Raw genomic sequence first — 27,729 nt, 5'->3', positions numbered from 1 at the left:
CTCGTCTAACCTACCTTATTCTCCAGTGGTAAACACATGAGCCTGACATCTGCACGCAGGCTAGATCAAATAAAGCAATCAGAAAGAGGGAGATGCAGTATAGAGTGTGGATGCCTGCACAGGGCATTACGGTCAGGGTGTTGTCAGATGATTTACATAAAGGGTCAATATTTTGGGGGAGTTTTTATACTTTTTTTTTTCTAACCATATATGTCATGCTGGTATGTCAGATACTTTAAAGTAATTGTAATTCATGTAAAAGTCTGAGCCTGATTAATTATATTGAGAATGTACTACCTATAAAATTAAATCAACAGTCCTGACTCCGAATCTGTCACTTTGAATAAAAGTGTTGCCAAAACAATAACTTTTTGTTAAACTTTGCTAAAATGAAAAAACCTAAACATAATTAAATTGAGATGTCAATACATTTAAAATTATACATGTACAACACACCCCCACACACAAATAAATGCATTTAAATGAAATACATTAAATACAAACCAAAATTAGGCCATTTCAAGGCTTTCCAGTAACTTCTAAATGCCTACACAGTCTATGTCTGGATTTTTTTTGGTGGTTGTGATGGAACATTATATGGAATTTTTCAGAATTATGTTGAATACAGTGTGGTATAACGTCTAGGTTACGTATATAACCTCAGTTCCCCGATGGAGGGAACGAGACGTTGTGTCAGAGAACGACACTAGGGGTCTCTCTTGAGCGCCGATATTCACCTCTGTACTATGAAAAAAGGCCAATGAGAGTTGGCAGCCAGTATTTGCATGTCCCGCCCCCGGACATACGGGTATTTAAGCGGCGCAAATACGGGAGTTCATTCAGGATTTTTCTGAGGAGCCGGAAATGGTCCGGCCACAACAGGGGCTCGGCTCAGCGACGTGGCAAGGGGGACACAGCGTCTCGTTCCCTCCATCGGGGAACTGAGGTTACATACGTAACCTAGACGTTCCCCTTCTGTCGCTCTCTTACGTTGTGTCAGAGAACGACACTAGGGGTCCACTTAAAAGCGCCATGCGCTGAGCCGTATGCGTGATCCGCTGATACAGGAGCGAGCAGGTATTCCTACGTGCAGAGCGACCAACTGTATCAGGCCGCACGTACCCTTCCCCAATGCCCCATTTAAGCCATCAGGATTCCTTAGCGTTACCCGGAGAGGGAACAAGGTGACGGCCGCCAACATGGGAGCGGGCCAGCCTGGCTGGGCCTCTTTTCTCTCTATGTTTCTCGCATAGAGCAACTACGGCCGGGGCCCTTACGCGATTGAGGGAAGGGGGTCTTAGCCCTTGGTAGGGCGGGGAAGACCCTGCGGAGGCCACACCTACCCGGAGGGGAGGCAAATTTGAGTGGCACATACATCGCATGGCCTATACCTAGGCCTTATGCTTGGAACAGTAGTCTTGGTGGTAGCACCAGCCTCAGAGAGGGGGAGCACACAGCACGGCACCTGAGGTAGCTGTGACTGCCTAAGGGAAACATGGCGTCAACTCACGTGAGGGGACAGAACCGTGGTTTTACACACAGGGGAGTCTGAGCAGGAGGCCTTACCTGTGGGGCCCCTATACCAGTACAGGGTAGCTAGCGGTACCCGCAGTGGTTTGGGTTGGCGAGTCCCTCCGCGAGAACTGCGACCCGCAAGGGCTAGGGGAGGAGCCAACCAGTGTCCCAAGCCTGGGATCTCCTGGGAAGAAGGCGCACTGTTTCCCCTGGTTAGGGGAAGGGCTGGGTGCAAGCGATCCACCCGGTCAGATCGTCGGCGTGCCACCGAGTTCTCACGGGCTCGGTACCTGAGAGAACACGGGACGAAACTGACTCAACTTCGGAGATTGTAGAATCTCGCAAAAGTGTTAGGTGTTGCCCAGCCCGCAGCTCTACAAATGTCTGCTAGTGCAGTGCCCCTAGCCAGTGCCCATGAGGGCGCTAACACTCCTGGTGGAGTGGGCTCGGACCCGCAAAGGGGGAGGCACGGCCTGGGTGTGATAAGCCAGGGAAATGGCATCGACAACCCAGTGGGCGAGTCTCTGCTTGGAGACAGCGTTCCCTTTCTGCTGTCCCCCAAAGCAGACGAAGAGCTGCTCAGAGCGTCTGGTGCTCTGTGTGCGGTCCAGGTAAATACGTAAGGCACGTACCGGACACAGCAGTGAGAGGGCTGGGTCTGCCTCCTCCCGGGGCAGCGCTTGCAGGTTCACCACCTGATCCCTGAAGGGTGTGGTAGGAACCTTGGGCACGTAGCCCGGTCGCAGTCTTAGGATTACGAAAGTGTCTGCCGGACCGAACTCCAGGCAGGCGTCGCTAACAGAGAACGCATGCAGGTCCCCGACCCTCTTGATGGAGGCGAGCGCGATCAGCAGGGCAGTCTTGAGAGAGAGGGCCCTGAGTCCAACTGAGTCAAGCGGCTCGAAGGGGGTCTCCGGAGTCCCATCAGGATGACCGAGAGATCCCAGGAGGGAAATAGGTTAGGCCGGGAGGGAATCATCCTCCGGGCACCTTTTAGGAACCTGACGATTAAGTCGTGCTTGCCAAGAGACTTGCCGTCTACCGTGTCATGGTGGGCCGCGATAGCAGCAACATACACCTTGAGGGTGGAGGGGACAGCCTCCTCTCCAGCCTCTCCTGAAGAAACACGAGCACTGACCTAACTGCACACTTCTGCGGGTCTTCGGCTCGGGAAGAACACCAGTTCGCGAACAGGCGCCACTTCAGGGCGTAAAGATGCCTGGTCGAAGGGGCTCTGGCTTGGTTAATAGTGTCTATGACGGCTAAGGTAGGCGGCTAGACCCTCAGCGTCCGTCCAGGGACCAGGCGTGGAGTTTCCAGAGGTCTGGGCGCGGGTGCCAGAGCGTGCCCGTCCCTGAGAAAGAAGGTCCTTCCTCAGGGAATTCGCCAGGGAGGGGCTGTCATAAGGAGCGTGAGATCCGAAAACCACGTCCGGTTGGGCCAGTAGGGGGCCACCAGAGTGACTTGCTCCTTGTCCTCCCTGACCTTGCATAGCACCTGTGCAAGAAGGCTCACTGGGGGAAAAGCGTACTTGCGCAGCCTCACGGGCCAGCTGTGTGCCAGAGCATCTGTCCCCAGGGGAGCCTCTGTGAGGGCATACCAGAGCGGACAGTGGGAGGTTTCCTGGGAGGCAAACAGGTCTACCTGGGCCCTGCCGAACCTGTCCCAAATCAGCTGGACCGATTGGGGGTGGAGCCTCCACTCTCCGCCAGGCAAGGTTTGTCTTGACAGCGCGTCTGCTATCACATTGAGGTTGCCGGGGATGTGAGTGGCGCGCAGCGACTCCAGTCTCCTCCAAAGGAGGAGACGACGGGCGAGCTGTGACATGTGGGGGGAGCGTACTCTGCCTTGGCGGTTTATGTAAGCCACCACCGTGGTGCTGTCTGTCCTGACCAGGACATGTTTGCCACGAATCATCGGAAGAAATTTCTTCAGGGCAAGATGAACGGCCAGCAGCTCTAGGCAGTTGATGTGCCAGCGCAGCGGGCCTTGGTTCCACCGGCCTGCGGCTGCGCGCCCGTTGCCGAAGGGGAGGACCTTGTACTGATACGCCTGGCCGTCGAATGCGAACCGTAGAAAGGGTCGGTGTCGAGGGTGAATTGAGACGTAAAAGTACGCGTCCTTCAGGTCTACCGCTGCAAACTAATCTAGATGCCGAACGCCAGATAGGATTTGTTTCTGGGTGAGCATTTTGAATGGGAGTTTGGACAGGGTCCGATTGAAAACTCGCAGGTCCAAGATCGGTCGTATGCCACCGCCTTTCTTGGGTACAACGAAGTAAGGGCTGTAGAAACCCTTCTTCGTTTCGGTTGGAGGGACAGGCTCTATCGCGTCCTTGATTAGAAGGGAGGCGATTTCCTCGCGCAGGGAGAGGGCATGTTCGCCGTGCACTGCGGAGGAACGAACGCCCAGGAAGGGGGGCGGAGACCTGGAAAACTGAATTGCGTAACCGAGTCGAATGGTCCGGTGCAGCCAGCGTGATGAGCTGGGCAGAGAAAGCCATGCCTCTGCGCTCTGTGCTAGGGGCACCAAGGGGACAAGTATTTTGGACGTACCCGGCGGGGCTTCGCAGCGGTGCGGAACAGGTAACGCAGCGTCGGGAGGCTCCGTGGTGTCCCGAGGCTCTGGTGCTGAGAATAAGCTCAAAGCACTTACCTTGTTCCGCGCACCCGGCAGGGGGCGGGTTCGTGACAGAGGAGGAGGTCTGATGTCGGCGTCCTCTGGACTCGTCTGAACCGGCCGGCCGGGGAACAGTCGTGGGGCTGAGGGCGGGAGCACCGCATCCTGGGCGCCAGGACTGTTGAGGCCTGAAACAAAAGTGCCGTGAGAACGGCATTTGCGGGCCATGTGTGACCCAGAGGTAAAGGAAATAGCTCTTTTATTGAGAATTTGCGTACCGCAGCCCCCGTCAGGGGGTGCGGCAAATGAAAAAACACAAGATTCTCCTCCCGGCCCTCCACCGGGGGACGGAGCGGTCTCACCATCTCCGGAGCTAACTTCTCGTCCTCTGGGTCCGCTGTCTCAGGGACGTCTGGGAGCCTTCCGGGTCCTCCACGGGGTCCGTGAGGCAGGGGCGTACGCTTCCTGCGGTTTGCTCGGCGCTGGGGCTGAGAGCTGGGCCCAGGTTGGGGCGGAGCAGAAGGTCTTCTGGCCGCAGGAGGACGCCCTCGGCGAGCAGATGGGGCCTGGGCCGTGGCGGCAGGCTTGCGGCGCGGCATGATGTGAGAAATGGCCTCCGTCTGCTTCTTCACCAGGGAGAACTGCTGGGCAAAGTCCTCCACGGTGTCGCCGAAGAGGCCGAACTGGGAGACAGGGGCGTTGAGGAAGCGAGTCTTGTCGGCTTCACGCATCTCAACCAAGTCCAGCCATTGCTGACGTTCCTGGACCACCAGAGTGGCCATCGCCTGCCCGAGTGCCCGCGCTGTGACCTTCGTCGCTCTCAGGGCGAGGTCGGTCGCTGAGCGCAGTTCCTGCAGCGTGTCGGGATCAGGGCCACCCCGTGCATGTTGCGGAGTGCCTTGGCTTGATGGACCTGCAGGAGAGCCATGGCATGCAGGGCGAAGCGGCGCGTCGGTAGCGCTGTAGGCCTTCGCGGTGGCGAGGATGTTGCTCTACAGGACCGGGAAGGGAGTACAGGGCGGCCCGCCAGGTGGTAGTGCTTCCGGGGCATAGATGGATCGCAACAGCTCTATCCACCTGGGGATCTCCGTGTACCCGTGGCGCTCCGCCGTCGAGGGTGGCGAGGCGGATGAGCAGGTGGCACGATGAGTGGAGAGGGGTGCTCTCCACGAAGACGTCAGCTCATCATGCACCTGCAGGAAGAAAGGTACTGGGGGGGGGGCGAGGCTGTGAGCGGCGCCCCACGCCCAAAACCAATCGTCTAGCCGTGATGGCTGCGGGGAGGATGGAGGGTTCCAATCCAGGCCCACGCTATTGGCTGCCCAGGAAAGCATATCGGACATCTGCGCGTCGGCCTCCTGCTGGGCGTGCAAGCCCGAAGGCGGCAGCACAGAGGAGCCCTCAGCGTCAGAGCCCACGCCCTCCGATGTCGCGGCGATCTCATCTGCTTCCATCGCCTGAGGGTAGGCAGACTGGCTGTGAGGCGAGTCGCCGCCACCTCGAGCGAGGACGGGAGTCAACGAGCGTGCCGGGCGCGGGTGGTCCGAGGCGTACCGGCGGAGCTGCACCGCTGCCATCCCCAAATCGCCTCCATCGCCAGCCGCATCGTCCTCAATCCCGTGGGAAGAAGGAGCGACACGGGGCGGCTGGAGTGGCTTGCTTACGATTGTAAGCAAGCCGCGACCGCAACGTTGTCATGGTCATGTTCTCGCAGTGAGAACATGAACCATCCACAAACGCAGCCTCGGTGTGATCACTGCCCAGACACACGAGACAACGCCTGTGGCCGTCGGAAGCGGAGAGTACTCTACCGCATCCAGGAACAACACAGGGGCAGAAGGGCATCTTTAAAAGACGGCGTCCTTAAAAGGACGTTCACGCCGCTGTGTTTTTGCTCTTTTAGAGAAATTACTCTTTTAGAAGGAAATAACTCTTTTATGAAAGAAAGACTCGTGAGAGATCTTTCTTATTTCTGCAACTGTCGATGCGCTCAGGGGCAGGAAGTGCACAGCCGTGCAACCAGGAGAAAGCCGCTGTTGTGCGCCGCAGAATCCAACAGCATGCAGCAGAGGATAGCAGGAACTCGGTATGTAGTCACGCAGCAAACTGCAAACAGGACCATCGGCTCCGAAGAAATTTTCTGAATGAACTCCCGTATTTGCGCCGCTTAAATACCCGTATGTCCGGGGGCGGGACATGCAAATACTGGCTGCCAACTCTCATTGGCCTTTTTTTCATAGTACAGAGGTGAATATCGGCGCTCAAGAGAGACCCCTAGTGTCGTTCTCTGACACAACGTAAGAGAGCGACAGAAGGGGAACAGTGCTTAGAGTACTAGATTCTTATTGGTAGTTGAAAGTATTATTAAATTAGCCAAACTATTTAATAATCACGTTTCAGCTTGAAAAGTGTCACAAAAGCCAAAATTACAATATATAAATACATTAAGATGCAATAGGTGGGGATATGTACAACCTTGTGAAAGACAGGTACTCAATTTCTATTGAAATCTGGCCTGCTGGTCACTAACAGTCCAAATCCAAAAAGTTATCATTCCTCTTACTTGGTAGGCTGTGTTTGGATTAGTTTAGAGTAGATCTGAATTTGGTCTAAATAGCTTTTTGGGCTCTTTGAGGGTCACACACTGTTAAAAGTAAAGAAATCCATAAAATGTTCCAAAGAAATGAGTGAAAACCTCTCTCTCTTTCATTCTGTCAAGCATTCTCCTTCATATTGAGAGTCAGTTACCTGAAGCTATTGAAGTCACGGAGTCTTTCAGAAAGAGAAATATTCACCTCAAAAGGTTTTGATTTCAGGCACAAAGAGGAGGCGCTGGTATTGATTAGAGTCCCTGTCTGTCTGTTCTTTTCTCTCTCAGGAGCCGAAGAGCCGGAGACTCTATAGAGGGACTCAGACTGGGTGGGAGGAGATCCTAGCAGTTAAAAGGACCCACCGCAGGTCACGACCACACACTGCATATCAGCTGGCTATTTCTGAAGGGGCCATTGTGCATGATTTCTGTCCAGAATCCACAGTAAAAGGTAAACATACATACATATATACACATGCATGTCCTTTACACCTGGCTTTGTAGGTCTTTGTTAATGTAACTTAAAGGGATCATGTCCTACAGTGCTAACAGTTGTCTATCTCTCCCTTTTTCTTTCACTCTAACACATGCACAATTGTGGATAATCCCACAGTGTGTAAGACCCATGTGATAAGACCAGGTGTGTTAGGTGAGAATAGACCATTATACAGCCGCTCTGTTGTGGCGATTTGATACTATATAAAAAAATATTTGAAACACAGTTTTTATCTGACCTGACCCCTGGATAAAGGTAATTTCAACAAACTACATATTTCCTTTGTGTGAATCTGGGAATATGGGACAGAGATGTACTTTTAACCTTTGGTTAAGCAAGGTCAGGAATGCTCTTTTCAAATGATTTTTCTCTTTTTTTTACACTCAAAGAGAGTCATTTGGAAGCTTTTATCTCGTTATGACATTAAAAACATCTGCTACTTAAATTCAGCACAATAAGTGGCATTGTAAAACTTCCTGAAGAAAGCTGAAAGCTGCATTCCAGCCGTGTTTTGTTTGTGATCGTTGTTCTCACGTGTTTCTGATCTTCTCTTTTTTTTCTAGACCTCTTTCTGACTCTTTGTTTGTGTAAATTTACACAGCTATACTATGCAAAAGACGTTTTCTAAATCTGAAAAAAAAAAAAAAAACTCCTTTGGGGACATCCTTAAAGGTGAAATTCAATTAATGAATACTGTAAATTGGTGTTGCTTCAGTTTCGGGCATTTTTACAGACATTATGACCCAGGGGTTGATTTTTTATAAAAATAAAAACAAATAAATAAATAAATTAACTTATTATAATATAAAGCAAAAATAAATGCTGAAGGCATGGACACTTTTAATTTTTTTATAATTTTTTTTTCAAATGAATATAGACTTTATTGTTTTACCCTTGTCCCAGATCATATCTTAAACTTTGAAAACCTATTATTATATCATCACATTTTACAACTATGAGAATCTAAACAAAGACTGAAATAAGCATAAACCATATCAATATTTATTGTGTGAAAATTATAATATATATATTTAAACAATATCACACGAGCAAGAATGCTATATGGCCCTACATCAGCACTGCTGTGATTCGGCCGCAGGCACGAGGCCACAGGCCGAGTGCCGTAGGTAATCACAGCAGTGCTGATTTAGGGTCATATAGCATGATTGCGAGTGTGATATTGCTTATACTAAAAGTTCAATGAACAAGTAAATAAAAAAAAAAATTGGAAAAACTGAGTACATTCATAAAAACGCATTTGTGCATAGAACTACTTTCTTATGCGGCGGATCAGAATCTGCCGTTGCTGGTTCAAAACAAATGATGCATTTAAGCCTTCGTTTGTAATTAAAAAAAATCACTTCAGAAATAGTATCATGGCTTGTGCTGTTTCTAACAATTTATTAGATGTAAACCTGTAAACATGGATGGATGTGTGTGTGTGTGTATGAGAGAGAGAGAGAGAGAGAGAGAGAGAGAGAGAGAGAGAGACGGAGCATGTGTGACCACTCTCAAGCAGAGATACTGTCAGCTTTCTGAAGATCAGCTTTTCAGTGGAAAATAGAGGTCCAAGCAGGGGTATTTCTCCTTATTTCGCAGTAGCCGGTGCACAAGAGTCTTTCACTATTAAAACCTCATTGTCCTCTGACATTTTAAATAGCATGTCCGCTCCAATGTGGAAACTCCTGTAAGAGGTAAGCACCTTACGGTGATGAGCCGTAATGCTGAAGTTTTTCGTTTAAAGATATTTCCTAGCTTTAGTAGTGTGTAGTAATACAAGCAATCATGTAGAGCTGTTGTATGTAAACACTGACTGACACGGATTCACTTCACATCACCTAACTGGCTCATATTACACACAACATTTTTTTTGCCACCACCAGCTGGATAACATAATGTAATATAAAAAGAGACACATGCAGTATCTCTTAACACACATGCACCACTCTTACACTTTAGTTTAGAATGCCATGAACACAAGCAGAGTGATACACACAATGAAGCGTCCGAGTGCTGATTTCTTGAGACCATCAGTGCTCATGGAATGTCTCTTGTCCAATCAGATTAGAAGGCTGGCACTAACTGTTGTATATATATATATATATATATATATATATATATATATATATATATATATATATATATATATATATATGGTGTTTTATTAACAAAGTTTGGGAGGAGCATGTTCATTTAATCTGACCAATTACACAGCCAGAGTAAGAGTATATAAACAGCTGCTTACCTCTATATAGCATTGAGAGTTTCCAGAATTTGGCCCCAAGCATTGCCCAAGAAGAGACCCATGAAAGTGACTCAGATTGTCAGACTGCAACTCCTCTGCAAAGCATTCGCCTTCATCAGAACAGCTCCTCCATCTAAATCATCTCGTTTCTACAGAAGCTGACACAGCAGCTCATTCGTTTCACAGCATCGACTGCTACCACTTAAGTGGTACTTTTACAGACTTTTTTCCTTTATTTATTCTTTCTACCCGGAGTGGTCCTTTCGCGTGAAGCTGTTTCCGCAAACCCTCTAATTCTGTGCCTCATACACGTGAAACCGGTCCCTACTACTGTTCATTTGTTCTCTTATCTTAACCTCCCACCCAGAGCGGTCTATCGTGTGAGCTGTTTCTGCGAATGGGCACTGCTCCGGCTTCATGGTATGTGAGCTGTACTACAGCTCCATTCAAATGAGTGAAACAAAAATTAACTATGTAATTCAACTATCATGCCAACGCTCCCCAGCGTTTCAATCTGGTTTTCCTGCACAGGTGATTCTTGTCAGCTCAATTACCTCACTGTGCAGCTCGTTTAGGGCGTGATCCACTCAGCTTTTTCGTTTTGAAGTCTTCTTCCAACACGAATATCATGATTTTTCTCCCTTCAATGTGCCCTTCGGAGCATGATTTATCCAATTCGGAACTCGGGGCAATCATGCAACAAACAATCTCTTAACTGCAACCAGCAACCAGTGCAACGCGCTGTACAAACTGTGGCATCTTTCGGGCCATACAACAACTCCTACTACACTGCAAACAGCGCAAACGCTGTCCAGGTGGTGCAACTGTGGTGTCTTTTGGGCCGTTCGATTTAACCTCCCACTGCACCAAAAACAGTGCAATGTGCTATCCAAGCTTCACAACTGTGGTGCCTTTCGGCCATGCAACAAACTCCCACAACACCGCAAACAGCGCAAATGTGCTGTACAGGTGCTGCAACTGCGGCATCTTTTGGACCATGCGACAATATCCAATGACACCAAAAGCAGCGCAAATGTGACATCCAGGTTTTTTGGGCCATGTGACTAAACCTCCGCCGTGCGACTAAACCTCCCACTACACTACAAAACATGGCCTCATGTTCTCCCATTTGAATCATAGTGTGGGCCCTCCCGTTCGAGCACTATGCAGGCTTCCCATTCGAATGCAGCGTGAGCCTCAGCGCATCGGTTGCAGACTCTCCCGTTTTAAGTGCAGTGTGGGCCCTCCCATTCGAACGCAGTGCAGGCTCTCCCATTCGAAACGCACTGTGGGCTCTCCCATTCGAATGCAGTGTGAGCTTTCCCATTCGAGTAAAATGGTGGTGCAGTAATCTTAAGAGCCTCTTAGCATTTCCTGTTAGCCTTCGCATCAACTTTTCTTTCACCTTTTGCGTTCCTTACAGGCATGTATAATTTAATAAGCCATGTGTGCCCCACTTGATACCAACACAGCAGTGCCCCTCTTGGCACTGCTGCAGCAGTACTCCACTTGATAAAGTGCTGCAGTGCCCACCCATGCTCGATAATGCCACAGCAGTACCTCGTTTGCAGTAGTGCCCTGCCATGACAACCACTACACTGCAATCAGCACAATGCACCATCCAAGCGCCGCAACTATGGCTTCTTTTGGGCAACACAACAAAATCCTACCACACTGCAAGCAGCACAATGTGACATGTACAGGACACAATCGCGGGACGTCTTTTAAGCTATGCGTCTAAGCATCCATGGCCCTGTTATCTACATCGTGCCACTCATACCAAACAAACCATTACCACCATTCCTCTCATTCCTTCCAACACATCACTTCTGTATCTCACAATGCTACAATGCCAGCGATTTGCTGTTCCATTTCTTGGCTTCTTTTGGGGGGTATTCCAGCTCAGGTCAAATCTAGACCCTCGAGCCCTCCACCAGGGACAGTAAGCCACATATGTTTACGCTATCCTAACTGCAGGACTACATTATACAATTGGCTAACTACTGAAATATATATATATATATATATATATATATATATATATATATATATATATATATATATATATACATTATATTAACACTAATTATGACTGTCTCTCATTTGTGGCAACATATCCATCATGCCTATGACAATTTTGCCCAAAGTTAAAAGATGAAATAAAATAACTAAGTAAAAAATATTTTTAAAGAGTTTATTTGCTTGAAGTCTGAATAATGTTTCGAAAAATATTCTTATGGTCTTTCAGTTTTGTGTGGGTTAGGGTCAGTTTTTCAGCAAGTATAAATAGCTTCATATAGAAACAACACAGATATTTGGTGTGTCCTTATTTAGATAACTAGGTTAACATGCTTGTGTGTGACAAAGAGAAAGAGACAGAGGGAGATGGAAATGGAGATGGAGATGAAAAAACCCCAGACATGCTTCAGTATTCTGACCACAACACAGTGCTAAACAGCTGTCAGCTCATGTAAATTTCTAAACATGAGCACTGTGCTTGCAAACATACTGGGAGGAGATTGGGTAAAAATGAGAATAGAAGAATGGGTACTTTTACTATAGGGACTGAAAGTGAGAGGAGAGGAGAAAGCAGGAGATGGTAAGAAGATAGAGTTACAGGGGAAGGAAGGAGAAGTAGAGGTGAGGAGGGGGTGAGGAAGAGACAGAAAATGAAGTTGATAGAGAAATGGAGAAGAAAATGAGAGAGAGATTTATAGAGAGAAAAGACATGTAAGAGGAGAGCTGAGGGAGACTGTATTTTAAATGGACAGAGGAAGTGAAATATGTACTCGGATAAAGATCTTGACAGCAAAGATGAATGCACACATGAGGATTTTCGCTGCCTCGATATCATGCTTGTTACACAGACACTATTTTAAAGTGCCTGAGTTCTTTCAGCCTGTCACTGACCTTAACGTCATCTCAAATGACAGCAGATCACAGCTAAACTGGTAAAGAAGGCACACAGACCAAACACACACAGGTGTTTTTCACGATACCAGGCTAATTATATTTTCTATCCTCAACCCTAAACCTAAAGCAAGCGTCACTCCACGAATGACAGCTGACAACAGGTTCCTTTACTCAAGTGAGTGGTCTTTTATTTGTGCTTTCACACTAGATGACAGTTTCACAAAATAATGTCTCGTGTTCACAGAACTTTCTCTGATCCCTCTCGATCTGCTGGATATGTCGCTCTTTTATGCCGCTCTCCCCGTGTTCACTGTAATCAGAAACAGGTGTTAGGCATAATTTAGCTTAGGTGTAAGCGCCCTTACCGCTCTTTCTCTCTCCAAGCGGACACTTGACCACGCCCCCGCTGCCACAATCTACCTAGAGCACCCTAGAATCCACCAACAGACCCTAGAAACTGCGTAGCAATAAAATAGCTAAAACTACTTTGAACAATTTAACAATAGCTTTCCAGAGGTTTTCAGTAGGGTTCAGGTCTGGGGCTGGCCATGACAGTATTTTGATCCCCCATAAAATTTCACAGTGGGTGCGAGTCACTGTGGCTTGAAGGCCTCTCCAGGTCTCCGTCTAACCATTAGTTGACCAGGTGGAAAATCGGGATGATCTGTGGGTGCTTCAGCAATTCTGTAATCAGGCAGATTGGTCTTTGTGAAGGACACATGAACAAGCCACGTACAAGGTTATCCTGGAAGAAAACTTGCTTCCATCTGCTCAGACAATGTTCCCCAACTCTTGAGGATTGGTTTTTCCAGCAGGACAATGCTCCATGCCACACAGCCAGGTCAATCAAGGTGTGGATGGAGGACCACCAGATCAAGACCCTGTCATTGCCAGCCCAATCTCCAGACCTGAACCCCACTGAAAACCTGTGGAACGTGATCAAGAGGAAGATGGATGGCCACAAGCCATCAAACAAAGGCGAGCTGCTTGAATTTTTGTGCCAGGAGTGGCATAAAGTCACCCAAAAGCAATGTGAAAGACTGGTGGAGAGCATGCCAATACGCATGAAAGCAGTGATTGAAAATCAGGGTTATTCCACTAAATATTGATTTCTGAACTCATCCTAAGTTAAAACATTAGTATTGTGTTGTTTAAAAATTAATATATTATACAGTATATAGAAAGTGGGCAAATGGCCACACGTTTTCACAAGAAAAATCAACAGATAGTGCAAAAGAAGCTCCTTTGAATCTACACAGTGTTGCAATGTTCAATGAAAATGAATTGTGAATTAGTAGTGAAATTAATGCGTTTTCAAACAAAAACGTAGTTGTGTGGATGTGGCATTATATGTTTATCAATAGATCGATGGAAAGAGGGGTGTTGAATAGAAAGGCAATATGAAAAAGATGAGAGAAGTGATATATGAGGATGAGAAGATCTTAGCTAGTATGGTTGTTACCTCATCAGCTGGTCCTTCTGGACATTACCTCCATCACACATAGTTTAGTGACTCTCACCAGGGTCAAGTGAGAAATTATTGGAGCAACAACACAGCAACAGTAAGTCAACAAGTGTGTGGCAAGTGTTTTATAAGATTTTTGTCTCTTCCATTGTGTAAGTGTAAGTGTTTGGAAATGTGAGAGAGGAAGGAGAAATTCTTTGTAAAGTGTTGTATAAAAAGTGTTAGTGCTGGTGTGAAGATGTGTCAGTGGCAATTAGCCACTGCGGTGTCTGACAAGGACAGGTTCTGAAATGGGTGACTAATACCCCCTACCACCCCCTTCCAAGACTAAACATCATCACCATGCAGAAAGAAATGGCCTGTTACTAAATTACATGATCGTTTTACATCCCAGCAGATAAATATTTACCCCTACGTTTGTGGCCCACCTTGTGATCAGCCACCTCCACTCGCACAGTATCAGGACCACCTCAAGGAACAATGGCTCTTTCATGGGCACCATGTCATTTCTTCCCCCCATGAAACATCCCCAGCCCAGGGAAAGGGAATGGGACTCAGGGGAAGGGGGAGAGAGAGACGAGAAGGGAGTGTAGGTGCTCATGTAATTGTACCCTAAAGGTCTAGGGCACTCCAATCGTCTAGCCCAGTGGTTCTTAACCTTGTTGGATGTACTGAACCCCACCAGTTTCATATGCGCATTCACCGAATACGTCTTAATTGGAAAAATAAAATATGATTTTTTTCAAATTCAAAACATAAGTATATATTTTACTGGTGCACAAAATGAACCGTGCATCAACATCACTGTGTTCAAAGAACAAAACCATTAAAACATGATTTTCACACAAAAACAAAAACATAATAATGAATATTTACTGCAAATCAGTGTGACTTCTGCTGTTGCCTTTCAGAGACCAGTTCAGAAATGCGCGGCTTCACCTTGGCAAGTGCCACTCTCATGTCATTTTCAGCAACAAAGTCTGTTCCTTTTCTTCGTTTTTATGTCCAGCATCCTCGAAAATGATTGCTCGCGAAAGATATGTTGTAACAAACGGTATGAAAATCTCCAGAGCTTTCTTAGCAATAACAGGGTACGTTACCATTTGTTGACACCAAAACGTTGAGAGCGTTGTTGTTCTGAAGAGTTGCTGTTGGACCTGGCTCTGCTGAATTTCAATGATTTCATCAAGGTATTCATCATTGACATCTGTTGTCTCAACACTAAACGTGAATGGCTGTCTCACCCATGCTGGATAAGACTCTCTTGTAGGGAAGTATCCGTCGAGAGACTTTGCAAGCTCATCTAAGTGCGTGGCAATTGCTTGCTTCAGTTCCGCGGGTAAAGAAATGTCTCCGATTCCAGATACATCTTCGATCTTACATACACAGTCGTCTAGCAGGGGAAAGTTTGCGAAGTTATCGTTCTCTATTCGTCGTTTCCATAACGGTAGCTTTTTTTGAAAAGCCTTCAGGTTTTCTTCCGCTTCGATGATGTTCACTCCACCGCCCTGCATCTGTTGATTGAGATGATTGAGAGCTGCGAAGATATCAGCCATGTACGCTAAAATGAGAATGAACTCAGAATTTTTGAAGCAATCTGCATGAAAATGTTGGTGCTCTTGCAAAAACAGGGCTAATTCCACACGCAGGGCAAAAACACGATTCAGCACCTGTCCCCGGGATAACCACCGAACGTTAGAATGGTACAAAAGTACCTCGAATTCAGAGCCCATTTCTTTACACAGCTCACTGAAGATGCGGTGCCTCAGAGCACTATTTCGCACATAGTTCACGCATTCCACTACAGTTTTTAATACTTCTGCCAATGTTGGAGGTAAGGTTTTTGTTGCCAACGCATGCCTGTGCAGAATACAATGCGTAACAATGATGTGTGGTGCATCAGCTTTCACTAGCGCACCAAAACCAGACTTTCTTCACAGCATGACTGGAGCTCTGTCCGAACAAACTGCAGAAACCATATCCCACGAAAGATTGTTGTCTTTGAAGAAGTCATCCACAAGTTTCTTCACATCGGCTGCCTTAGTTGTTGTTGTAAGAGGCTTACAAAATAAAAACCTTCCTTTATCAAGTCGCCTTTCACATAGCGCACGAATACAGCAAGCTGGCTTAGATTGGAAACGTCTGTGGTCTCGTCGAGTTGAAGGCTGAAATTTGCCGGGCTTGAAATCAGATCTGCAAATACTTGAGCCAAGATGTCTTTGCTCATGTCCTCTATTCTGTCGCTGATGGTGTCATTTGAAAGAGGAATTTGGGATAACTTAACTTCAGCCGCTTTTCCCAGCATGATATTCGCCATCTTCAACACAGCTGGTTTTATGAGTGTTTCACCAATGGTGTGTGGTTTGCCCTGCTTTGCGATCAGGTAAGCAACTTCGTACGATGCTGTGAGGATCGGTTTGTTGATGGGTACAAAGCCGAGAACAGGCAAAGTAGCCTTTTCATCGAATCTGGCTCTCTTCACCTTGAATTCAGCGAGCGTTGTGTTCTTGTATTTTCCATCTCCATGCATCTTAAGGAAGTGTTCTCTTAGTTTTGTTGGTGCTAGACTAGAATTGCTCAACTTGGCATTGCAAATAATGCAGTTAGGACGCTGACTCCCATCATGTTCCGTTATACATGTGAATCCATATTGTACATATTCGTCCGACCACTTTCTTTTTTGCTCGACATAGTTAGTATGAAGGGATTAAAATATTAAGAAAAAATCACACGACGTACCATCACGACAGTCACAAGTCGACTACTGGGCGCACCAAATTTCCTGCAGCACAGATAGGCCAAGCGATGTTGCGTGATCACCTGCAGCCAACGATGGCCAAGGGGGGCGTGTCATCATGAATCATATGAGTCGGGTGTGTCTTATCCTCCGCCGAACCCCTAAGACTGACTCACCGAACCCCTGGGGTTTGATCGAACCCAGGTTAAGAACCACTGGTCTAGCCTGTGGTTGTCATAGCCAGGAAGTGACCTATGTGAGTTTGTTGACACTTGTATAGTATGCTGCCTGTTTCAGTGATTTATATTTAAAGTCAAATGTAAATGGCATTCTCAACCCTTATTACGTCCATTATGTGATGTATTTCCGAAGTGATACAGGATATTCATCTAGGGGGAAAAGGTATTTATCAGGAATTGATTCCCAAAGGAAATTTGTATTGCTTTGTGAAGATTTTATTGAGCTTCAAGTTATTTTTCATTTAAGTATCAACTTAGTCTTAGATGCTATCCTAAAATTCCTTAGAAAAAAAAAAAGACACAAATGAGATAATTACTAACATACAGTTTTTAAACAGAGCTATAAAATTAATGTGGATATCATAGCTCATTGAATTTGGTCTTGGAAGACTTTGATGAGAAATGTTTGTGTTCACGTTGAAATCTCAGACTTTGGAACTTAATCTTGGCAGATCTGAGCACAGTTTGAGACATTGACCACATTTACATGCACTTAAGAAAACTGTTTATTCCAGGGTTTTAGCAGAAAGTGGCATTCTGAAACGTAATTTTAACAAGAATGCTGATTTCCTTTTGATTAAGAGAAAGCGGTTTAACCACCTAGGTTTCTCTCTAAAAACACAACTTAATGTTACCCTGTTAACGCCTAAGCAGCATTTTGATGAGTGTTTGAAGAGTGCTTGTGCATGGAACAGACCAGGATAACAAACGCCATAGGATGGATCCTAACGACAAGTCAACACAGTGGTAAGAATTCAACATTTCTTGGAGTACAGTGGAAAAATCAAATATACTATAAAATATGCCAATTAATACACATGAATGTAAAATTTTGACTGTCCCTAACGTATGTGTGTGTACATTGGGGGAATCACAAAGTTATATGTAAGAGGGAAATACCCCTCTACTGCATTGCAATTCAGCTGCAGGTCACAATAGAAAGTTAAGGAAACAAACACAGCAACAACTTTGGAATATATTGCGAATCAACAGAGAGTGAAATTGTGAAGTCTTCCTCGGATGCCATGTCTATATACACAAGTGCCGATTCAGGCCGAGGTACCACCGGACTGAATTACCCCCCCCCCCCCATCTCTGGAGGGGAGACGCTGCCCTTTCGGCCGTTCTGTCAGCCGGTGGTCCACCCCGCCTCCTGGGAACCTGGAAGAGAGACGAGGCGTGGGGAGAGGGAAAGGGTGAGCGGGAGACACAGAGAGAGATAGAGAGAGGAGAGAGAGAAAATTGCTCGCCCGTTCCCGGACATGCTGTCGTCTGGTCCTCAAGACTTCCCGGACATTGCGTCTCTCTCTCTCTCGAATTGACATCTCCAGCCCCTCTTATTTCGCTCTTCTGCTGATCATCTGATTCAGCGCCAGCTGCACACCCTCACGGCCCAGCCATGCCCTCCTCCTCGTCACACTTAGTAATAAAAATACAATTGTTCATTATTCGTTTATTGATTTAAAAATTGTATTAGTATATGTTGAAATTTTGAGCATTAACCAAGATTAATAAAAGCTCTTAAATGATTTTTCATTTTTAGTTCATGTTAACTAATGTTGTTAACAAATGGTACCCTTTTGCGATGTGTTACCCAATTATCCAATAGCCTGTGCTGCTTATGTGACATCAGCAAAAAAGAAACGCTGTTTCAGAGTTGGAGTAAGCTATACATTTTGATGAAAGATTATTAAGACAAACTTTTGTCTTTACCTTTACAAAACATTTTAAATGAAATGCTCTGCCTCTTGTGTAACCTATGTTGCAAAATCTATTGGAAAATGTTGGACAATAAGACCAGGAACATCTATAAAGTAAATAAATAGGGTAAATTTCGATTACATTAGTCCTATAAACCAGAAGACCCAAAGCAGGTTAGAGCCAGTGGAGGGACAGATGTCGCCCAAATCACCCATCTTGATTCCAGCGAGTTTCATTAACAGATGTTTCAGGGCTATTATTGTATTAGAGCTGAAATGAATAGGCAGATGTGTGTGTGCATTATTAGCGCAGCTGAATTGTGATGGTCTTATGATCACAGTGATTATAGGGAGTTGAAGCGGAGCAGAACTGCAGGCTTGTGGCTGGTAATCCTCTTCTTTCCCTAAATAAGCCCCTCTGTCATCCGCTATGTCTGATACAAATGCTTTCACAATCCCCCATTCTACCCTTTAATTCTCTCTCTCACTTTCTCAGTCACAGTCTGATGTTAGCTGGGCACTTTATCAGAGCCATTGTGTTTATCTGATCCTATTAAACACTAGAAGGGCAGAGAAACACATGAGCTGTGCTTGCTCGTCTGTCACTTGTCCCCATCGCTCTCTGTGTCAGACTACGATAATGGAATTGTGATCATAGAAGAGCCTACACTGCCAAACCGATGTGTCTATTTGTTTGGGTATACTGTATGTGTATAGCCACAGTGCTGTCTTTAATAATTAGAGTAAGCTTTATACAACAACAATAGAAGTCTATTGCAGGTGAACGTGTGTATATATCTGTGTTACTGCTTTTACTACATAGAGATCTTTCTGACACAGAGATAAAAGTGGGACAGACAGCTTCCAGGTGTTTCAGTTGATGAACAGGTGTGTGTGCATGCGCCTGTGTCTGCGTGATTTTAAATTCAATCTATCAGCCATTTACGTCAGCACACTACTACACACACTCACTGCTACATCCAGCATCCATGGCTCCCTCTGTCATCAAATTTATAATTATTTAAAAACCTAAAGCACTAAATGTCCCTCTAAGTCTAAACCCTTAATCACAACATGGCTGCTAATTCAATAATACCCCATGCATGTCTGGTGATGCCGGCATTGTTTCCACTCTGCCCAGGTGATGGTGGCTCATTCAGGGAGCCTGGCGTTGTCTCAGGGGCATGATGCCCTGTTACGGGTGCCCATTGTGCATCTATTGTGCGCCTATTGTGGCAGCCCTGAGAGAGCAGTGGGAAAACAAAGGGACCAGCTCTGCAGAGTGCCCTCACTGATTTCGCATGCACCTGGCATCGGCACAGACGTGGGACATTATTAATTGCTAATACATATTTATGTGGCACAAATTTGCCATTTGTTTATGCATAAAATTATCAATAGACACAGGGCACTTAGCCAGAGAAAATGGTGACCTTTTTAAACAGGAGTGAATGGAGCCCTGTCTTACTGGTTGAGACTTTGTGCACTTTGTCTGCTTGGTGTATGTTTCCTTTGTTTGAGAGTGTGTGTTTGTAATAGTTTAGAGTATGTATGTGTTTGTGTTTAAGTGGTTTACAAGGAAATTTTGTAGGTTACAAACTGGTAATTACAAGGGTATTATGCTATAAATGTGGTTTATGAGGACATTTCTAGTGTCTCTGTAATTCAAATCGCTTAAAAAAATGCTAAATTATGTTTAATTGAAAATCTAAAAATGCAGAATGTTAGGGGATAGAATCTATAGTTTGTGCAGTATAAAAATCATTATGTCTATGGAGAGTCCTCATAATTATAGCTACACCAACATTTGTGTGTGTGTGTGTGTGTGTGGGCATGTTTGTGTGGTTTACGAGGACATCTTTAAGGTTACAAACTGGTAATTAGAAGGGTAGTATGCTATAAATGGGGTTTATGAGGACAATTCTAGTGTCCCATAATTTAAATAGCTTAAAAAACATATTAAACAATGTTTTATTGAAAATGTAAAAATGCAGAAAGTTTTCTGTGAGGTTTAGGTTTAAGGGTTGTGTTAGGTTTAGGGGATAGAAACTATAGTTTGTAGAGTATAAAAATCATTATGTCTATGGAAAGTCCTCATAATGATAGGTAGACCAACATGTGTGTTGGTGTGAAGTTTAAATTACAGAGAGAGAGAGAGAGAGAGAGAGAGAGAGAGATGGTTTGCCCAGATTCAAAAAAAAAAAAATATATATATATATATATTTTTTTTTAAACATGTACAATGCCATAGTATGCTAGTAATCATAGCCATAGTAGATATAAAAGTACCATACTTTCATATTTCATTTGATACCTGGTTCAGAAATTTAGGGGGGCTAAGGGCACAAATGCCACCAAAAATGCACCTGAAATTAAAAATCTGGGGACAAAAATGGTCCCGTTATAAATTATTTAGTTTTATTTAAAACATCTAATTTAGTTCCTAAAATTCTATTATAATCCTGGTTATACATATTATGGCAAAACATAAGAAATAACGTTGATTTAATTCTCAGTGTAAGAATTCTCAATCTTGAGAATTTGAATGAATATATCAATTAAATTTAAGCATTTGACAAAAATGGATGACACAGGAAAAATGTTACCCCTTAATGTTAGTTTATTTCTGACACTTATTGATTATTTTCACATTGAATGCATCCTTGCACTAAAACAAGCTAGACACATATTAATATATTCAAAATGTTAAAATAAACTGTCTGTACTGTCTTACTGCAACAATCAATCTTGCATCTTTGAAAAATATGTTCTTCTGTTGGTTACATGTCGTTATGCAAATTTGCAGGTCAGAGTTCACCAAATGTGACTTTTTTTGTGCACAATGGAATGAAAAATGTTCTTGCACGAGTTTGCATTTCAGGTCTCCTGCTTTCGGATGCATTTGTATGGCAGTGAATAGAGTGCAAAGTGTAGTGTGAACCTAGTCTGATTTCATTCACACATTTTCTCAACAAGCCTGTTTGAGTTTTTTTTTTTATTATTTAATCATTCATATCTGTAACACAAATGGAGTATTTTTTTAAAAACATGAAATGCTAAATCATAGTGTTTCTTGCCTTTGCAAAGGCCATTAAGTCATAGAAATATTCAGTCTGAAAAACATACATTTTGTGTGTAGGGGTTACAAGTCGTGTGTGTATGTGCGAGACTGCTTCTTGATGAGAGGGTTATAAGTGGGTCACCCAGCCCTGCTTGACCCTTTGGCAAACAGTGTTAGGTTTAATACATTACTAAATCATTAATTACTGTAATTAAATTACTTTTTCATTGAAAAAAGTACAGTAAGGCATTATTCTTAATTTTTCAGTATCTTCAGTATTAAATCTAATGTTAAAATGTATGTTTTCTAATCTAATGCAGTCCCCTTAAATTCTTTGAATAATTTATTTGATTTTATATGATTTATTTGAAAGAATTAAAATAAAAATGTCATGTCTACCCTTATATTTTTCATCTGGTCAAGGTTGATACAAAGTAATGCAATTACTTTTCAGACAGAGTAATTAGTAAAGTAATCTAATTGCACTGTAGAAGATGTAATTAGTAGTTAGTTATTAATTACTTTTTTAGAGTAACTTACCCAACACTGGTGGTAACAAACACACACTCAGCCCAATAAGGAATACATAAGTCCCATTTCAAATGACTCTTCCCCTTTCTCTGCAAACACATTTACTTTCTATTAAGCTTGATCTGCAGCGCCGGCAGACAAGTAGCCATAAGAGTTTATTAACATAAACATTAGAACAGAGCTCTTAACATGCAGGTGAAAACAAACACATACACTCAACCTCCCTCCCCCCCAAAAAATTATAATAAAACAACACACACACACACACACACACACACACACACACACACACACACACACACACACACACACACACACAGTTCCCTCTCAACCTGTTGGAAAGGTCTCTATGGGTCTGTCTGGACAGGTTTGTGGACAGCTGTTCAATATCTAAGAAATTTAAAGGGATAGGTCACCCAAAAATGTTATCATTTATTCACCCTCATGTAATTTTGAACATTTTTTACTTTTTTACCTTTCGTTATTCACTGAAATCAATGAAGACAGTCGTGGTCACCGTTTACTTTCATTGTATGGAAATGAACAACTTGGACATTATGCCTAATGTCTCCTTTTATGTTCCACAGAAGAAAGTCAATATGTGTTTCAAAAGACATGAGGGATGAGTAAATGATGACAGAATTTTCATACTTCATCTCTTTCCCTCTTTTTTTCTCATTCCCAGGGTTCAGCTGCTCACCGATGGGTTTGTGGTTTGAAGACGTGCAGCACTCATCTCTTTCACATCCTTTTTAGGTCAGTTTACTATTTTTACTCTTTCCTACCCCCATTTTGTACAAGGACACCCCAACATAAGTAAAGTCTGTTGCCTTGGTAAACAAATCAATTACTGCTTCACAATGGCTGCGACATGCTCATCAAAGACACATTATTGCTCTGTGCTGTATTGTTGTCATCATGATACCTCTAATCATGGTTATCATGGGCTAGTAGTTTCCATGGCTACACATAACAGTCAGCCAATGGTGCGCCCCATCCCAGCCTGGCAGAACAGCTATCAGCCAATTGTAGTGCCCTAAGAGACAATTGAATGCCCAGTTCAGACTTTCATTCACCTTTGGGAGAGAGAAAGAGAGAAAGAGAGTGAGAGAATAGCATTGGATGGCTTTATTTACCATGGGGACTGAAGAATACAGACCTGAAGAGGGAGGTGGGGTAATGACAGTGAGCAGAGTCACAGTTATAAGAGCAAAAAGAGAGTAAAAGGAGTAGAAAGAGATAGGACAGAGCCATTGGGAGGGGGCACGGGGCCAGCTGGAGGCACAGACTGTGTGCTTTGTGTGTTTGCAGCAACAATGCAGGGCAGATAAGAGTTGCCCAATGACCATCTTTCTAAGGGCAGCCTGTATTCTGCCCATAAACACACACACACACACACACACGGGTCACTGCAGAGCTACTCAGCTGCCGATGCGGTCAACTGGAAAGAGCCACACTCCAAAAATCAGATTGTTGTTATTTTTTTCTTTCTGTCAAATACACTCAAGTGCATGCTTCGCAGACCTTAATATTAAATGGCATATGGGTTTGCTGTTGACACTGTCCAGGAAAGATAGCCAAGCTTGAAGCTCTCAGAATGACATTCCGGTTGTGAATATGTGTGTGTGTGTCTCTCTTTAAAGGGATCATATCACACATTATATTATCATACATTTTACATTATAATACAAGTCCTCTTATAATGTTAGTCTAGTTTATTCATAACAAAAAGAGTCAATTTCTCTCTGATCCTCATAAATAAACGGGCTGTTTTTAGCTGCTGTGCCTTTAAGACAATTTTGATGTCTCTTTTGTGGTCTGAACAAGCATTAAGTTGACCTGAGTCCATACCCGAGACCATGTGACCCAACCTGATCATGAAGAACAATCTAGAATCATGTGTAATAGTGTAACAAACACACAAAGTCCACATGCAACCCGAACAATCAGCGTGTGTTTACAGAGAAAAACAATTCATAAACAGCTCAGACGCACACAAAAACAAGTTTGGTGTGAACAGCCGCTACAGTAACTGGTCTGTATGCGAGTGTCTGTGAGTGAGAGCAAGTTACGTTAAATAAATATATATATATATATATATATATATATATTACAGTTAAATAAATACTAAATGCAGCCCATCTGGCACCAAAAATCAAGCCACAGTGGAAATAGCTGAGATCACATTTTGCCCCATTTGATATTTGATGTAAACTTTAACTAAAGCTTCTGATCTCTATCTGCATGATGTATGCATTGCAATGCTGCCAGACGATTGGCTGATTAGATAATCACATGAATATGTAGGTGTACAGGTGTACCTAATAAAGTGGTTATGAGTGTATATAGGAATACAGCAAAAGACAACCTCCTTTTGAATGACAGCAAGACAAAGGAGCTGATAGTGGACTTCAGTACAAAGCAGGTGAGGAACTACCGCCCCATTATGATCAATGGGGCCACAGTGGAGAGAGTGGACCATTTCCGTTACCGTAGTATAAACATCTCACATGATCTGTCATGGTCCTGTCACATTAACACCGTAGTGAAGAACGCTGTCAGCATCTTTACCACCTTAGGTGCCTAAAGGACTTTAAACTGCCCTCTATGGTGCTAAAAAACTTTTACACCTGCACCATTGAGAGCATCCTGGCAGGAAACATCACAGCCTGGTTTGGAAACTGCACAAAACAGGACAGACTGGCTCAACAAAGAGCTGAGCACATCACCCACATCAAACTCCCTGACCTGCAGTCCATCTACAGCAAACGATGCTGGACCAAAGCCAGGAAGATCATGAAAGACCTCAACCATCCTTATAATGGACTCTTCTCTTTGTTGCGGGTCAGGGAAACATTGGCATTGGGCATTGGGCATTTTTAAACAATTGTTTTAAATTGTGGTTTTAATTCTATTTCTACTCCTTATTTATATACAGTATAGATGTATATATAATTTTGATCGTAAACTGTGGGGAGAAAAGTCGTATCAAGAATTTCACTTCATGTCGTACTGTGTATGGTTATGTATGTGACACACTTGAAACTTGAAAGAGATTATATACCATCATATCAATAATATGAGAAATGCTGCAATACAAAGTTCTTATTATTATTATTATTTTAGGCCCAAACCCGGCCTGAAACCAGATAGTCTGTTGGGTCCCCTAGGGCTCTGGCCAGGTAGCAGACCTCAAGTAAATGTCTTCACTGAATGTGAAATATGAAACAGAATTTACTCACAGGCAGTTTGCAGTTGAGTCCAATATACAGCAGTTTTCTTAAACAGTCCCATCCTTCTATATGAATAAGCCTCTTTGCAAAGTCTGCATTACATTGTGACTTAGTCCTATAAAGATATCACAAAAACTTTGAACATCAAACTGAAATTATTGTTAAAAGTATGTAATTTGTTTCTAATGATTAGATCTTTTAGAATGATATTATTATGTACTCATATTAGTTATTTTGGTATTAAGACTAATAGTATCTATCATATATCTTCCTTATCACTACATTGTGACTGGGTGGGCCAGGTAATTGATGTGTAGGTGCAGGCTGTCATTTGCTCATGTTTTCAAATATATTTATCCATCTGAAGTTACAAAAATGGAAGCGGAGCGTAGTTCTAGCGGAAGACCAGCAGGTGTACATCATCACATCATTAGCTGGGTAATTCCTAGCCAATCGCACGTAAACCATTGCTTTATAAGTCCGCTCACAATCTATCACATTGATGTTTCGGTGTGCTATTACTGCAACCTACACCACCCCGCCACCACCAGTTGAGCCCTGTCCCATAAGGGGGTAGGCTCCTCGCCCCTGCCTCCTATCTCCGGCAGGACATGACGGTTCTGGGTACAACTCCCTCGGACTGCCGGACGGGGCCTACCCCAAAGAGAAAGACATTACTTCCCGCTTTACATCGATCAAATAAATGGCATCTCAAACTTCACTCAAGCCTGCGTGTCTTCCCGATAGAACTATAGAACAAGCTGTTTGTTAGCTTAGTTTGAACAGATTATCTTTTTGGACTACAGTGGACATTTTCAGTTCTATATGTTATAGTACGTTTTTATTCATTCAACTCTTTTATCTCAAAGATCAAGGACATTTTTATTTCTCGTGACTCATCACTTTGAGCCTTTATTGCTAAGGTTATACATATGTGGATTGAACAATGCCTCCGGCTTCACCAAAAGGTCACCAGCCTTCTCACATAGGTTTACCGTTTTATTACTATAGCTTCCTTTGTGTATTTTAAACAGTGAAATATAGTTTCTTACTGACATTTTCAAGTATTTAGATCACACGCTGTGTATAGGGCACAGACAAGTATGCTTGTGCAACCTCTGACCTGTCTTCCTCTCTGTGTGCTTCTAAAGAAGTTCCGCCTGCGGTTAGCCCACACAGACAGGAAATCATGTAGTGCTTCGGGAAGTTGTAGGGCTGTAAAGTTGTTTTAGATGTTGTGACCTCTTTGACCCACACTTATGAAACAATGTCCTCCTTTCCTTTTTTGGAAAACACAGCTGAGCATGTTTTTGTATGTGTGTTTAACCCAAAAGCCACTGTCTGAGTAACTAACATTTAAATGTGATTGTATGTGTCTGTTTGTGTGTGTATGTCAACTTAACTCTTAGGCCACACCTGCACACACTCCAAACACTAGGGTTTCTCCACAGGCTGATGGCTACAGGAAAAATTTACTTCCTCTGTAAACAAATAGTGCCATGATGGAGGACATGGCTGAGGCAGTGTTTGAGTAGAGGAGATGTACAACTCTGTGTTTGTATGTGTACCAAATGTCAGGCCTCTAATACCCACAAACAATGCACCTGTTTACTCTGTCGCAGTCCCAAATGTAAATACATGCTGAGAAATGGAAGCCAATTATGTTCGGTATTGTAAGGAACGCTTGAGGAATGGAGCTAGGGCTTTGTACAGATAAACAGATATACTGTACATAGTCAGAAACGTGCGGGGGATTGAAGTAAAAATTCAAACAAAAGTTACAAAAATGCCCCCAAAATTAAATATATTATGTGTTCATGATGAGTTCTTCTGTGTTTGATTAGTAACATCTGATATATATATATCGTAAGATGCAACTGTTGTCAGATTTTATTGCTGATTAGAAATATGTTATGCAAATGTAAACTTGACCAACAGTTTTGTAGATTTTTCCTCTTCAAGTATCTGTGAAATTGCTGCCTGGAGGTGACTTTTTACACTGAAAGTGACTTTGGCATCACCCATACATGCCTGGGATGAGCCATTCTCTGTCATGTTTTGGCATTTCTGGAGAGATAATGCTGAATATTAGTGTATTCTCTCTCAGTGCGCTATTCAGCAAAACACATCATCTGTCATCCGGCGACAGATTGTCCCACATTCCTCTCACAAATTCCCTCCTGTGCAACTCTCTCAATCTGCCCAGTGCCACCACATTCCCCATCTCTCCCTCCCAGTAGACCTGCCCCACTCTGGCTCACCTCAGTACCTGAACCCCCTCACCCGAGTGACCACCGTCACTCTGTGGGCTAATTGTGGCAAACATGCCTTTGAATGTATACGTAGTCATTAGTGCTCATAGTGTGAAAAAAGCAGTGGCCACAT

At 44.0% G+C, this 27,729-nt stretch overlaps 1 protein-coding gene across 1 annotated transcript in view; it reads left to right on the top strand.

Moving 5' to 3' along the window:
* sox5 (SRY-box transcription factor 5) overlaps positions 1–27,729 on the top strand; it is a 293,062-nt gene that overhangs the window by 33,040 nt on the left and 232,293 nt on the right. The window contains exons 3-4 of the mRNA XM_052120818.1: positions 7,013–7,175; positions 22,797–22,867. The gene's annotated coding sequence lies outside the window, so the exon portion shown is untranslated. The remainder of the gene's footprint in view (positions 1–7,012; positions 7,176–22,796; positions 22,868–27,729) is intronic.

The sequence above is a fragment of the Xyrauchen texanus genome, chromosome 47 (genome assembly GCF_025860055.1).
Source record: "Xyrauchen texanus isolate HMW12.3.18 chromosome 47, RBS_HiC_50CHRs, whole genome shotgun sequence".
Taxonomy (NCBI): Eukaryota; Metazoa; Chordata; class Actinopteri; order Cypriniformes; family Catostomidae; genus Xyrauchen; species Xyrauchen texanus.
Note: the sequence above shows the minus strand (reverse complement) of the source record. Positions and strands in the feature narration are given on the sequence as shown.